The 15,702-nt window shown below is 38.4% G+C and overlaps 4 non-coding genes across 4 annotated transcripts; all 4 read right to left on the minus strand.

Moving 5' to 3' along the window:
* Positions 1–6,279: 6,279 nt before the first annotated feature.
* TRNAK-CUU (transfer RNA lysine (anticodon CUU)) lies at positions 6,280–6,352 on the minus strand. Its single transcript has one exon. It is a non-coding gene; the product is annotated as a tRNA-Lys (tRNA).
* A 1,792-nt stretch (positions 6,353–8,144) lies between these two features.
* Positions 8,145–8,217, minus strand: TRNAK-CUU (transfer RNA lysine (anticodon CUU)). The gene has a single exon. It is a non-coding gene; the product is annotated as a tRNA-Lys (tRNA).
* Positions 8,218–8,640: 423 nt separating this feature from the next.
* Positions 8,641–8,713, minus strand: TRNAK-CUU (transfer RNA lysine (anticodon CUU)). The gene has a single exon. It is a non-coding gene; the product is annotated as a tRNA-Lys (tRNA).
* A 3,357-nt stretch (positions 8,714–12,070) lies between these two features.
* Positions 12,071–12,143, minus strand: TRNAK-CUU (transfer RNA lysine (anticodon CUU)). The gene has a single exon. It is a non-coding gene; the product is annotated as a tRNA-Lys (tRNA).
* Positions 12,144–15,702: the final 3,559 nt, after the last annotated feature.

A 15,702-nucleotide genomic window follows, 5' to 3' on the forward strand; every position in this document is an offset into this window, starting at 1 on the left:
TTAACAATCAAAATATTGCAAATATTGTAAAGAGACTTTCAATTTCTATTTTTTTGGTCAAAAAGCACTAAAATTTTAGTTGTTTTCGCCCAACGTGGGGCTCGAACCCACGACCCTGAGATTAAGAGTCTCATGCGCTACCGACTGAGCAACCCGGGCTCCTTTGGATGCCCATAGTTTTCTTCCCTATCCCTGCACTGCCGGTTTCCACAGATAGGATGTATTTTTTTGGTCAAAAAGCACTACAATTTTAGTTGTTTTCGCCCAACGTGGGGCTCGAACTCACGACCCTGAGATTAAGAGTCTCATGCTCTACCGACTGAGCTAGCCGGGCTCTTTTGGATGCCTATAGTTTTCTTCCCTATCCCTGCACTGCCGTTTTCCACAGATAGGATGTATTTTTTTGGTCAAAAAGTACTACAATTTTAGTTGTTTTCGCCCAACGTGGGGCTCGAACCCACGACCCTGAAATTAAGAGTCTCATGCTCTACCGACTGAGCTAGCCAGGCTCCTTTGGATGCCTATAGTTTTATTCCCTATTCCTGCACTGCCGTTTTCCACAGATAGGATGCTGTGTAATCATAGGCTCTGGTGGAGTTTGGAAAGAAAATACACATCAGCCAGAGGCAAAAATAGTCTAAGAAAGTATCAAACACAATTACCAGTCAATATCAGAACGCATTGAAGAATATCAGGAAATAGCCGATTAAACCTGTGTGGAAAAAAGTCTTATTTGTGTTTTCTCCACTTTATTTTATAGTAAGATGATACATACTTTTTCTTTTACAGTGAATACATTAAGGTGTGGTATTGCCCCATTACACATCATCCAGACATGCATTCATATATTGCATGTTAACAATGAAAATATTGCAAATATTGTAAAGAGACTTTCAATTTCTATTTTTTTGGTCAAAAAGCACTACAATTTTAGTTGTTTTCGCCCAACGTGGGGCTCGAACCCACGACCCTGAGATTAAGAGTCTCATGCTCTACCGACTGAGCTAGCCGGGCTCCTTTGGATGCCTATAGTTTTCTTCCCTATCCCTGCACTGCCGCTTTCCACAGATAGGATGCTGTGTAATCATAGGCTCTGGTGGAGTTTGGAAAGAAAATACACATCAGCCAGAGGCAGAAATAGTCTAAGAAAGTATCAAACACAATTACCAGTCAATATCAGAACGCATTGAAGAATATCAGGAAATAGCCGATTAAACCTGTGTGGAAAAAAGTCTTATTTGTGTTTTCTCCACTTTATTTTATAGTAAGATGATACATACTTTTTCTTTTACAGTGAATACATTAAGGTGTGGTATTGCCCCATTACACATCATCCAGACATGCATTCATATATTGCATGTTAACAATCAACATATTGCAAATATTGTAAAGAGACTTTCAATTTCTATTTTTTTGGTCAAAAAGCATTAAAATTTTAGTTGTTTTCGCCCAACGTGGGGCTCGCACCCACGACCCTTAGATTAAGAGTCTCATGCTCTACCAACTGAGCTAGCCGGGTTCCTTTGGATGCCTATAGTTTTCTTCCCTATCCCTGCACTGCCGTTTTCCACAGATAGGATGCTGTGTAATCATAGGCTCTGGTGGAGTTTGGAAAGAAAATACACATCAGCCAGAGGCAGAAATAGTCTAAGAAAGTATCAAACACAATTACCAGTCAATATCAGAACGCATTGAAGAATATCAGGAAATAGCCGATTAAACCTGTGTGGAAAAAAGTCTTATTTGTGTTTTCTCCACTTTATTTTATAGTAAGATGATACATACTTTTTCTTTTACAGTGAATACATTAAGGTGTGGTATTGCCCCATTACACATCATCCAGACATGCATTCATATATTGCATGTTAACAATCAAAATATTGCAAATATTGTAAAGAGACTTTCAATTTCTATTTTTTTGGTCAAAAAGCATTAAAATTTTAGTTGTTTTTGCCCAACATGGGGCTCGCACCCACGACCCTGAGATTAAGAGTCTCATGCTCTACCGACTGAGCTAGCCGGGCTCCTTTGGATGCCTATAGTTTTCTTCCCTATCCCTGCACTGCCGTTTTCCACAGATAGGATGTATTTTTTTGGTCAAAAAGCACTACAAGTTTAGTTGTTTTCGCCCAACGTGGGGCTCGAACCCATGACCCTGAGATTAAGAGTCTCATGCTCTACCGACTCAGCTAGCCGGGCTCCTTTGGATGTCTATAGTTTTCTTCCCTATCCCTGCACTGCCGTTTTCCACAGATAGGATGCTGTGTAATTATAGGCTCTGGTGGAGTTTGGAAAGAAAATACACATCAGCCAGAGGCAGAAATAATCTAAGAAAGTATCAAACACAATTACCAGTCAATATCAGAACGCATTGAAGAATATCAGGAAATAGCCGATTAAACCTGTGTGGAAAAAAGTCTTATTTGTGTTTTCTCCACTTTATTTTATAGTAAGATGATACATACTTTTTCTTTTACAGTGAATACATTAAGGTGTGGTATTGCCCCATTACACATCATCCAGACATGCATTCATATATTGCATGTTAACAATCAAAATATTGCAAATATTGTAAAGAGACTTTCAATTTCTATTTTTTTGTTCAAAAAGCACTAAAATTTTAGTTGTTTTCGCCCAACGTGGGGCTCGAACCCACGACCGTGAGATTAAGAGTCTCATGCTCTACCGACTGAGCTAGCTGGGCTCCTTTGGATGTCTATAGTTTTCTTCCCTATCCCTGCACTGCCGCTTTCCACAGATAGGATGCTGTGTAATCATAGGCTCTGGTGGAGTTTGGAAAGAAAATACACATCAGCCAGAGGCAGAAATAGTCTAAGAAAGTATCAAACACAATTACCAGTCAATATCAGAACGCATTGAAGAATATCAGGAAATAGCCGATTAAACCTGTGTGGAAAAAAGTCTTATTTGTGTTTTCTCCACTTTATTTTATAGTAAGATGATACATACTTTTTCTTTTACAGTGAATACATTAAGGTGTGGTATTGCCCCATTACACATCATCCAGACATGCATTCATATATTGCATGTTAACAATGAAAATATTGCAAATATTGTAAAGAGACTTTCAATTTCTATTTTCTTGGTCAAAAAGCACTAAAATTTTAGTTGTTTTCGCCCAACGTGGGGCTCGAGCCCACGACCCTGAGATTAAGAGTCTCATGCTCTACCGACTGAGCTAGCCGGGTTCCTTTGGATGCCTATAGTTTTCTTCCCTATCCCTGCACTGCCGGTTTCCACAGATAGGATGTATTTTTTTGGTCAAAAAGCACTACAATTTTAGTTGTTTTCGCCCAACGTGGGGCTCGAACCCACGACCCTGAGATTAAGAGTCTCATGCTCTACCGACTGAGCTAGCCGGGCTCCTTTGGATGCCTATAGTTTTCTTCCCTATCCCTGCACTGCCGTTTTCCACAGATAGGATGTATTTTTTTGGTCAAAAAGCTCTACAATTTTAGTTGTTTTCGACCAACGTGGGGCTCGAACCCACGACCCTGAGATTAAGAGTCTCATGGTCTACCGACTGAGCTAGCCGGGCTCCTTTGGATGCCTATAGTTTTCTTCCCTATCCCTGCACTGCCGCTTTCCACAGATAGGATGCTGTGTAATCATAGGCTCTGGTGGAGTTTGGAAAGAAAATACACATCAGCCAGAGGCAGAAATAGTCTAAGAAAGTATCAAACACAATTACCAGTCAATATCAGAACGCATTGAAGAATATCAGGAAATAGCCGATTAAACCTGTGTGGAAAAAAGTCTTATTTGTGTTTATTCCACTTTATTTTATAGTAAGATGATACATACTTTTTCTTTTACAGTGAATACATTAAGGTGTGGTATTGCCCCTTTACACATCATCCAGACATGCATTCATATATTGCATGTTAACAATCAAAATATTGCAAATATTGTAAAGAGACTTTCAATTTCTATTTTTTTGGTCAAAAAGCACTAAAATTTTAGTTGTTTTCGCCCAACGTGGGGCTCGAACCCACGACCCTGAGATTAAGAGTCTCATGCGCTACCGACTGATCAAGCCTGGCTCCTTTGAATGCCCATAGTTTTCTTCCCTATCCCTGCACTGCCGTTTTCCACAGATAGGATGTATTTTTTTGGTCAAAAAGCACTACAATTTTAGTTGTTTTCACCCAACGTGGGGCTCGAGCCCACGACCCTGAGATTAAGAGTCTCATGCTCTACCGACTGAGCTAGCCGGGCTCCTTTGGATGCCTATAGTTTTCTTCCCTATCCCTGCACTGCTGCTTTCCACAGATAGGATGCTGTGTAATCATAGGCTCTGGTGGAGTTTGGAAAGAAAATACACATCAGCCAGAGGCAGAAATAGTCTAAGAAAGTATCAAACACAATTACCAGTCAATATCAGAACACATTGAAGAATATCAGGAAATAGCCGATTAAACCTGTGTGGAAAAAAGTCTTATTTGTGTTTTCTCCACTTTATTTTATAGTAAGATGATACATACTTTTTCTTTTACAGTGAATACATTAAGGTGTGGTATTGCCCCATTACACATCATCCAGACATGCATTCATATATTGCATGTTAACAATGAAAATATTGCAAATATTGTAAAGAGACTTTCAATTTCTATTTTTTTGGTCAAAAAGCACTAAAATTTTAGTTGTTTTCGCCCAACGTTTTCTTCCCTATCCCTGCACTGCCGCTTTACACAGATAGGATGTATTTTTTTGGTCAAAAAGCACTACAAGTTTAGTTGTTTTCGCCCAACGTGGGGCTCGAACCCACGACCCTGAGATTAAGAGTCTCATGCTCTACCGACTCAGCTAGCCGGGCTCCTTTGGATGCCTATAGTTTTCCTCCCTATCCCTGCACTGCCGTTTTCCACAGATAGGATGCTGTGTAATCATAGGCTCTGGTGGAGTTTGGAAAGAAAATACACATCAGCCAGAGGCAGAAATAATCTAAGAAAGTATCAAACACAATTACCAGTCAATATCAGAACGCATTGAAGAATATCAGGAAATAGCCGATTAAACCTGTGTGGAAAAAAGTCTTATTTGTGTTTTCTCCACTTTATTTTATAGTAAGATGATACATACTTTTTCTTTTACAGTGAATACTTTAAGGTGTGGTATTGCCCCATTACACATCATCCAGACATGCATTCATATATTGCATGTTAACAATCAAAATATTGCAAATATTGTAAAGAGACTTTCAATTTCTATTTTTTTGGTCAAAAAGCACTAAAATTTTAGTTGTTTTCACCCAACGTGGGGCTTGAACCCACGACCCTGAGATTAAGAGTCTCATGCTCTACCGACTCAGCTAGCCGGGCTCCTTTGAATACCTATAGTTTTCTTCCCTATCCCTGCACTGCCGTTTTCCACAGATAGAATGCTGTGTAATCATAGGCTCTGGTGGAGTTTGGAAAGAAAATACACATCAGCCAGAGGCAGAAATAGTCTAAGAAAGTATCAAACACAATTACCAGTCAATATCAGAACACTTTGAAGAATATCAGGAAATAGCTGACTGAACCTGTGTGAAAAAAAGTCTTATTTGTGTTTTCTCCACTTTATTTTATAATAAGATGATACATACTTTTTCTTTTACAGTGAATACATTAAGGTATGGTATTGCCCCATTAAACATCATCCAGACATGCATTCATATATTGCATGTTAACAATGAAAATATTGCAAATATTGTGAAGAGACTTTCAATTTCTATTTTTTTGGTCAAAAAGCACTAAAATATTAGTTGTTTTTGCCCAACATGGGGCTCGAACCCACGACCCTGAGATTAAGAGTCTCATGCTCTACCAACTGAGCTAGCCAGGCTCCTTTGGATGCTTATAGTTTTCTTCCCTATCCCTGCACTGCCGTTTTCCACAGATAGGATGCTGTGTAATCATAGGCTCTGGTGGAGTTTGGAAAGAAAATACACATCAGCCAGAGGTAGAAATAGTCTAAGAAAGTATCAAACACAATTACCAGTCAATATCAGAACGCATTGAAGAATATCAGGAAATAGCCGATTAAACCTGTGTGGAAAAAAGTCTTATTTGTGTTTTCTCCACTTTATTTTATAGTAAGATGATACATACTTTTTCTTTTACAGTGAATACATTAAGGTGTGGTATTGCCCCATTACACATCATCCAGACATGCATTCATATATTGCATGTTAACAATCAAAATATTGCAAATATTGTAAAGAGACTTTCAATTTCTATTTTTTTGGTCAAAAAGCACTAAAATTTTAGTTGTTTTCGCCCAACGTGGGGCTCGAACCCACGACCCTGAGATTAAGAGTCTCATGCTCTACCGACTGAGCTAGCTGGGCTCCTTTGGATGCCTATAGTTTTCTTCCCTATCCCTGCACTGCCGTTTTCCACAGATAGGATGCTGTGTAATCATAGGCTCTGGTGGAGTTTGGAAAGAAAATACACATCAGCCAGAGGCAGAAATAGTCTAAGAAAGTATCAAACACAATTACCAGTCAATATCAGAACGCATTGAAGAATATCAGGAAATAGCCGATTAAACCTGTGTGGAAAAAAGTCTTATTTGTGTTTTCTCCACTTTATTTTATAGTAAGATGATACATACTTTTTCTTTTACAGTGAATACATTAAGGTGTGGTATTGCCCCATTACACATCATCCAGACATGCATTCATATATTGCATGTTAACAATGAAAATATTGCAAATATTGTAAAGAGACTTTCAATTTCTATTTTTTTGGTCAAAAAGCACTAAAATTTTAGTTGTTTTCGCCCAACGTGGGGCTTGAACCCACGACCCTGAGATTAAGAGTCTCATGCTCTACCGACTGAGCTAGCCGGGCTCCTTTGGATGCCTATAGTTTTCTTCCCTATCCCTGCACTGCCGTTTTCCACAGATAGGATGTATTTTTTTGGTCAAAAAGCTCTACAATTTTAGTTGTTTTCGCCCAACGTGGGGCTCGAACCCACGACCCTGAGATTAAGAGTCTCATGGTCTACCGACTGAGCTAGCCGGGCTCCTTTGGATGCCTATAGTTTTCTTCCCTATCCCTGCACTGCCGCTTTCCACAGATAGGATGCTGTGTAATCATAGGCTCTGGTGGAGTTTGGAAAGAAAATACACATCAGCCAGAGGCAGAAATAGTCTAAGAAAGTATCAAACACAATTACCAGTCAATATCAGAACGCATTGAAGAATATCAGGAAATAGCCGATTAAACCTGTGTGGAAAAAAGTCTTATTTGTGTTTTCTCCACTTTATTTTATAGTAAGATGATACATACTTTTTCTTTTACAGTGAATACATTAAGGTGTTGTATTGCCCCTTTACACATCATCCAGACATGCATTCATATATTGCATGTTAACAATCAAAATATTGCAAATATTGTAAAGAGACTTTCAATTTCTATTTTTTTGGTCAAAAAGCACTAAAATTTTAGTTGTTTTCGCCCAACGTGGGGCTCGATCCCACGACCCTGAGATTAAGAGTCTCATGCGCTACCGACTGAGCAAGCCGGGCTCCTTTGGATGCCCATAGTTTTCTTCCCTATCCCTGCACTGCCGTTTTCCACAGATAGGATGTATTTTTTTGGTCAAAAAGCACTACAATTTTAGTTGTTTTCGCCCAACGTGGGGCTCGAACCCACGACCCGAAGATTAAGAGTCTCATGCTCTACCGACTGAGCTAGCCGGGCTCCTTTGGATGCCTATAGTTTTCTTCCCTATCCCTGCACAGCCGCTTTCCACAGATAGGATGCTGTGTAATCATAGGTTCTGGTGGAGTTTGGAAAGAAAATACACATCAGCCAGAGGCAGAAATAGTCTAAGAAAGTATCAAACACAATTACCAGTCAATATCAGAACGCATTGAAGAATATCAGGAAATAGCCGATTAAACCTGTGTGGAAAAAAGTCTTATTTGTGTTTTCTCCACTTTATTTTATAGTAAGATGATACATACTTTTTCTTTTACAGTGAATACATTAAGGTGTGGTATTGCCCCATTACACATCACCCAGACATGCATTCATATATTGCATGTTAACAATCAAAATATTGCAAATATTGTAAAGAGACTTTCAATTTCTATTTTTTTGGTCAAAAAGCACTAAAATTTTAGTTGTTTTTGCCCAACGTGGGGCTCGAACCCACGACCCTGAGATTAAGAGTCTCATGCTCTACCAACTGAGCTAGCCGGGCTCCTTTGGATGCCTATAGTTTTCTTCCCTATCCCTGCACTGCCGCTTTCCACAGATAGGATGCTGTGTAATCATAGGCTCTGGTGGAGTTTGGAAAGAAAATACACATCAGCCAGAGGCAGAAATAGTCTAAGAAAGTATCAAACACAATTACCAGTCAATATCAGAACGCATTGAAGAATACCAGGAAATAGCCGATTAAACCTGTGTGGAAAAAAGTCTTATTTGTGTTTTCTGCACTTTATTTTATAGTAAGATGATACATACTTTTTCTTTTACAGTGAATACATTAAGGTATGGTATTGCCCCATTACAAATCATCCAGACATACATTCATATATTGCATGTTAACAATGAAAATATTGCAAAGAGACTTTCAATTTCTATTTTTTTGGTCAAAAAGCACTAAAATTTTAGTTGTTTTCGCCCAACGTGGGGCTCGAACCCACGACCCTGAGATTAAGAGTCTCATGCTCTACCAACTGAGCTAGCCGGGCTCCTTTGGATGCCTATAGTTTTCTTCCCTATCCCTGCACTTCCGGTTTCCACAGATAGGATGCTGTGCAATCATAGGCTCTGGTGGAGTTTGGAAAGAAAATACACAACAGCCAGAGGCAGAAATAGTCTAAGAAAGTATCAAACACAATTACCAGTCAATATCAGAACGCTTTGAAGAATATCAGGAAATAGCTGACTGAACCTGTGTGAAAAAAAGTCTTATTTGTGTTTTCTCCACTTTATTTTATAATAAGATGATACATACTTTTTCTTTTACAGTGAATACATTAAGGTATGGTATTGCCCCATTACACATCATCCAGACATGCATTCATATATTGCATGTTAACAATGAAAATATTGCAAATATTGTAGAGACTTTCAATTTCTATTTTTTTGGTCAAAAAGCACTACAATTTTAGTTGTTTTCGCCCAACGTGGGGCTCGAACCCACGACCCTGAGATTAAGAGTCTCATGCTCTACCAACTGAGCTAGCCAGGCTGGCTCTTTTGGATGCCTATAGTTTTCTTCCCTATCCCTGCACTGCCGGTTTCCACAGATAGGATGCTGTGCAATCATAGGCTCTGGTGGAGTTTGGAAAGAAAATACACATCAGCCAGAGGCAGAAATAGTCTAAGAAAGTATCAAACACAATTACCAGTCAATATCAGAACGCTTTGAAGAATATCAGGAAATAGCTGACTGAACCTGTGTGAAAAAATGTCTTATTTGTGTTTTCTCCACTTTATTTTATAATAAGATGATACATACTTTTTCTTTTACAGTGAATACATTAAGGTATGGTATTGCCCCATTACACATCATCCAGACATGCATTCATATATTGCATGTTAACAATGAAAATATTGCAAATATTGTAAAGAGACTTTCAATTTCTATTTTTTTGGTCAAAAAGCACTACAATTTTAGTTGTTTTCGCCCAACGTGGGGCTCGAACCCACGACCCTGAGATTAAGAGTCTCATGCTCTACCGACTGAGCTAGCCAGGCTCCTTTGGATGCCTATAGTTTTCTTCCCTATCCCTCCACTGCCGCTTACCACAGATAGGATGCTGTGTAATCATAGGCTCTGGTGGAGTTTGGAAAGAAAATACACATCAGCAAGAGTCAGAAATAGTCTAAGAAAGTATCAAACACAATTACCAGTAAATATCAGAACGCATTGAAGAATATCAGGAAATAGCCTATTAAACCTGTGTGGAAAAAAGTCTTATTTGTGTTTTCTCCACTTTATTTTATAGTAAGATGATGCATACTTTTTCTTTTACAGTGAATACATTAAGGTATGGTATTGCCCCATTACACATCATCCAGACATGCATTCATATATTGCATGTTAACAATGAAAATATTGCAAATATTGTATAGAGACTTTCAATTTCTATTTTTTTGGTCAAAAAGCACTAAAATTTTAGTTGTTTTCGCCCAACGCGACCCTGAGATTAAGAGTCTCATGCTCTACCGACTGAGCTAGCCGGGCTCCTTTGGATGCCTATAGTTTTCTTCCCTATCCCTGCACTGCCGCTTTCCACAGATAGGATGCTGTGTAATCATAGGCTCTGGTGGAGTTTGGAAAGAAAATACACATCAGCCAGAGGCAGAAATAGTCTAAGAAAGTATCAAACACAATTACCAGTCAATATCAGAACGCATTGAAGAATACCAGGAAATAGCCGATTAAACCTGTGTGGAAAAAAGTCTTATTTGTGTTTTCTGCACTTTATTTTATAGTAAGATGATACATACTTTTTCTTTTACAGTGAATACATTAAGGTATGGTATTGCCCCATTACAAATCATCCAGACATACATTCATATATTGCATGTTAACAATGAAAATATTGCAAAGAGACTTTCAATTTCTATTTTTTTGGTCAAAAAGCACTAAAATTTTAGTTGTTTTCGCCCAACGTGGGGCTCGAACCCACGACCCTGAGATTAAGAGTCTCATGCTCTACCAACTGAGCTAGCCAGGCTGGCTCTTTTGGATGCCTATAGTTTTCTTCCCTATCCCTGCACTGCCCGTTTCCACAGATAGGATGCTGTGCAATCATAGGCTCTGGTGGAGTTTGGAAAGAAAATACACATCAGCCAGAGGCAGAAATAGTCTAAGAAAGTATCAAACACAATTACCAGTCAATATCAGAACGCTTTGAAGAATATCAGGAAATAGCTGACTGAACCTGTGTGAAAAAATGTCTTATTTGTGTTTTCTCCACTTTATTTTATAATAAGATGATACATACTTTTTCTTTTACAGTGAATACATTAAGGTATGGTATTGCCCCATTACACATCATCCAGACATGCATTCATATATTGCATGTTAACAATGAAAATATTGCAAATATTGTAAAGAGACTTTCAATTTCTATTTTTTTGGTCAAAAAGCACTACAATTTTAGTTGTTTTCGCCCAACGTGGGGCTCGAACCCTATCCCTGCACTGCCGTTTTCCACAGATAGGATGCGGTGTAATCATAGGCTCTGGTGGAGTTTGGAAAGAAAATACACATCAGCCAGAGGCAGAAATAGTCTAAGAAAGTATCAAACACAATTACCAGTCAATATCAGAACGCATTGAAGAATATCAGGAAATAGCCGATTAAACCTGTGTGGAAAAAAGTCTTATTTGTGTTTTCTCCACTTTATTTTATAGTAAGATGATACATACTTTTTCTTTTACAGTGAATACATTAAGGTGTGGTATTGACCCATTACACATCATCCAGACATGCATTCATATATTGCATTTTAACAATCAAAATATTGCAAATATTGTAAAGAGAATTTCAATTTCTATTTTTTTGGTCATAAAGCACTAAAATATTAGTTGTTTTCGCCCAACATGGGGCTCGAACCCACGACGCTGAGATTAAGAGTCTCATGCTCTACCGACTGAGCTAGTCGGGCTCCTTTGGATGCCTATAGTTTTCTTCCCTATCCCTGCACTGCCGTTTTCTACAGATAGGATGCTGTGTAATCATAGGCTCTGGTGGAGTTTGGAAAGAAAATACACATCAGCCAGAGGCAGAAATAGTCTAAGAAAGTATCAAACACAATTACCAGTCAATATCAGAACGCATTGAAGAATACCAGGAAATAGCCGATTAAACCTGTGTGGAAAAAAGTCTTATTTGTGTTTTCTGCACTTTATTTTATAGTAAGATGATACATACTTTTTCTTTTACAGTGAATACATTAAGGTATGGTATTGCCCCATTACAAATCATCCAGACATACATTCATATATTGCATGTTAACAATGAAAATATTGCAAAGAGACTTTCAATTTCTATTTTTTTGGTCAAAAAGCACTAAAATTTTAGTTGTTTTCGCCCAACGTGGGGCTCGAACCCACGACCCTGAGATTAAGAGTCTCATGCTCTACCAACTGAGCTAGCCGGGCTCCTTTGGATGCCTATAGTTTTCTTCCCTATCCCTGCACTTCCGGTTTCCACAGATAGGATGCTGTGCAATCATAGGCTCTGGTGGAGTTTGGAAAGAAAATACACAACAGCCAGAGGCAGAAATAGTCTAAGAAAGTATCAAACACAATTACCAGTCAATATCAGAACGCTTTGAAGAATATCAGGAAATAGCTGACTGAACCTGTGTGAAAAAATGTCTTATTTGTGTTTTCTCCACTTTATTTTATAATAAGATGATACATACTTTTTCTTTTACAGTGAATACATTAAGGTATGGTATTGCCCCATTACACATCATCCAGACATGCATTCATATATTGCATGTTAACAATGAAAATATTGCAAATATTGTAAAGAGACTTTCAATTTCTATTTTTTTGGTCAAAAAGCACTACAATTTTAGTTGTTTTCGCCCAACGTGGGGCTCGAACCCACGACCCTGAGATTAAGAGTCTCATGCTCTACCGACTGAGCTAGCCAGGCTCCTTTGGATGCCTATAGTTTTCTTCCCTATCCCTCCACTGCCGCTTACCACAGATAGGATGCTGTGTAATCATAGGCTCTGGTGGAGTTTGGAAAGAAAATACACATCAGCAAGAGGCAGAAATAGTCTAAGAAAGTATCAAACACAATTACCAGTAAATATCAGAACGCATTGAAGAATATCAGGAAATAGCCTATTAAACCTGTGTGGAAAAAAGTCTTATTTGTGTTTTCTCCACTTTATTTTATAGTAAGATGATGCATACTTTTTCTTTTACAGTGAATACATTAAGGTATGGTATTGCCCCATTACACATCATCCAGACATGCATTCATATATTGCATGTTAACAATGAAAATATTGCAAATATTGTATAGAGACTTTCAATTTCTATTTTTTTGGTCAAAAAGCACTAAAATTTTAGTTGTTTTCGCCCAACGCGACCCTGAGATTAAGAGTCTCATGCTCTACCGACTGAGCTAGCCGGGCTCCTTTGGATGCCTATAGTTTTCTTCCCTATCCCTGCACTGCCGCTTTCCACAGATAGGATGCTGTGTAATCATAGGCTCTGGTGGAGTTTGGAAAGAAAATACACATCAGCCAGAGGCAGAAATAGTCTAAGAAAGTATCAAACACAATTACCAGTCAATATCAGAACGCATTGAAGAATACCAGGAAATAGCCGATTAAACCTGTGTGGAAAAAAGTCTTATTTGTGTTTTCTGCACTTTATTTTATAGTAAGATGATACATACTTTTTCTTTTACAGTGAATACATTAAGGTATGGTATTGCCCCATTACAAATCATCCAGACATACATTCATATATTGCATGTTAACAATGAAAATATTGCAAAGAGACTTTCAATTTCTATTTTTTTGGTCAAAAAGCACTAAAATTTTAGTTGTTTTCGCCCAACGTGGGGCTCGAACCCACGACCCTGAGATTAAGAGTCTCATGCTCTACCAACTGAGCTAGCCAGGCTGGCTCTTTTGGATGCCTATAGTTTTCTTCCCTATCCCTGCACTGCCCGTTTCCACAGATAGGATGCTGTGCAATCATAGGCTCTGGTGGAGTTTGGAAAGAAAATACACATCAGCCAGAGGCAGAAATAGTCTAAGAAAGTATCAAACACAATTACCAGTCAATATCAGAACGCTTTGAAGAATATCAGGAAATAGCTGACTGAACCTGTGTGAAAAAATGTCTTATTTGTGTTTTCTCCACTTTATTTTATAATAAGATGATACATACTTTTTCTTTTACAGTGAATACATTAAGGTATGGTATTGCCCCATTACACATCATCCAGACATGCATTCATATATTGCATGTGAACAATGAAAATATTGCAAATATTGTAAAGAGACTTTCAATTTCTATTTTTTTGGTCAAAAAGCACTACAATTTTAGTTGTTTTCGCCCAACGTGGGGCTCGAACCCTATCCCTGCACTGCCGTTTTCCACAGATAGGATGCGGTGTAATCATAGGCTCTGGTGGAGTTTGGAAAGAAAATACACATCAGCCAGAGGCAGAAATAGTCTAAGAAAGTATCAAACACAATTACCAGTCAATATCAGAACGCATTGAAGAATATCAGGAAATAGCCGATTAAACCTGTGTGGAAAAAAGTCTTATTTGTGTTTTCTCCACTTTATTTTATAGTAAGATGATACATACTTTTTCTTTTACAGTGAATACATTAAGGTGTGGTATTGACCCATTACACATCATCCAGACATGCATTCATATATTGCATTTTAACAATCAAAATATTGCAAATATTGTAAAGAGAATTTCAATTTCTATTTTTTTGGTCATAAAGCACTAAAATATTAGTTGTTTTCGCCCAACATGGGGCTCGAACCCACGACGCTGAGATTAAGAGTCTCATGCTCTACCGACTGAGCTAGTCGGGCTCCTTTGGATGCCTATAGTTTTCTTCCCTATCCCTGCACTGCCGTTTTCTACAGATAGGATGCTGTGTAATCATAGGCTCTGGTGGAGTTTGGAAAGAAAATACACATCAGCCAGAGGCAGAAATAGTCTAAGAAAGTATCAAACACAATTACCAGTCAATATCAGAACGCATTGAAGAATATCAGGATATAGCCGATTAAACCTGTGTGGAAAAAAGTCTTATTTGTGTTTTCTCCACTTTATTTTATAGTAAGATGATAAATACTTTTTCTTTTACAGTGAATACATTAAGGTGTGGTATTGCCCCATTACACATCATCCAGACATGCATTCATATATTGCATGTTAACAATGAAAATATTGCAAATATTGTAAAGAGACTTTCAATTTCTATTTTTTTGGTCAAAAAGCACTAAAATTTTAGTTGTTTTCACCCAACGTGGGGCTCGAACCCACGACCTGAGATTAAGAGTCTCATGCTCTACCGACTGAGCTAGCCGAGCTCCTTTGGCTGCTTATAGTTTTCTTCCCTATCCCTGCAATGCCGTTTTCCACAGATAGGATGTATTTTTTTGGTCAAAAAGCACTAAAATTTTAGTTGTTTTCGCCCAACGTGGGGCTCAAACCCAGGACCCTGAGATTAAGAGTCTCATGCTCTACCGACTGAGCTAGCCGGGCTTCTTTGGATGCCTATAGTTTTCTTCCCTATCCCTGCACTGCCGTTTTCCACAGATAGGATGTATTTTTTTGGTCAAAAAGTACTACAATTTTAGTTGTTTTCGCCCAACGTGGGGCTCGAACCCACGACCCTGAGATTAAGAGTCTCATGCTCTACCGACTGAGATAGCCGGGCTCCTTTGGATGCCTATAGTTTTCTTCCCTATTCCTGCACTGCCATTTTCCACAGATAGGATGCTGTGTAATCATAGGCTCTGGTGGAGTTTGGAAAGAAAATACACATCAGCCAGAGGCAAAAATAGTCTAAGAAAGTATCAAACACAATTACCAGTCAATATCAGAACGCATTGAAGAATATCAGGAAATAGCCAATTAAACCTGTGTGGAAAAAAGTCTTATTTGTGTTTTCTCCACTTTATTTTATAGTAAGATGATACATACTTTTTCTTTTAC

The sequence above is a fragment of the Ambystoma mexicanum genome, chromosome 4q, assembly GCF_040938575.1.
Source record: "Ambystoma mexicanum isolate Mex_15411 chromosome 4q, UKY_AmexF1_1, whole genome shotgun sequence".
NCBI classification, from domain to species: Eukaryota; Metazoa; Chordata; class Amphibia; order Caudata; family Ambystomatidae; genus Ambystoma; species Ambystoma mexicanum.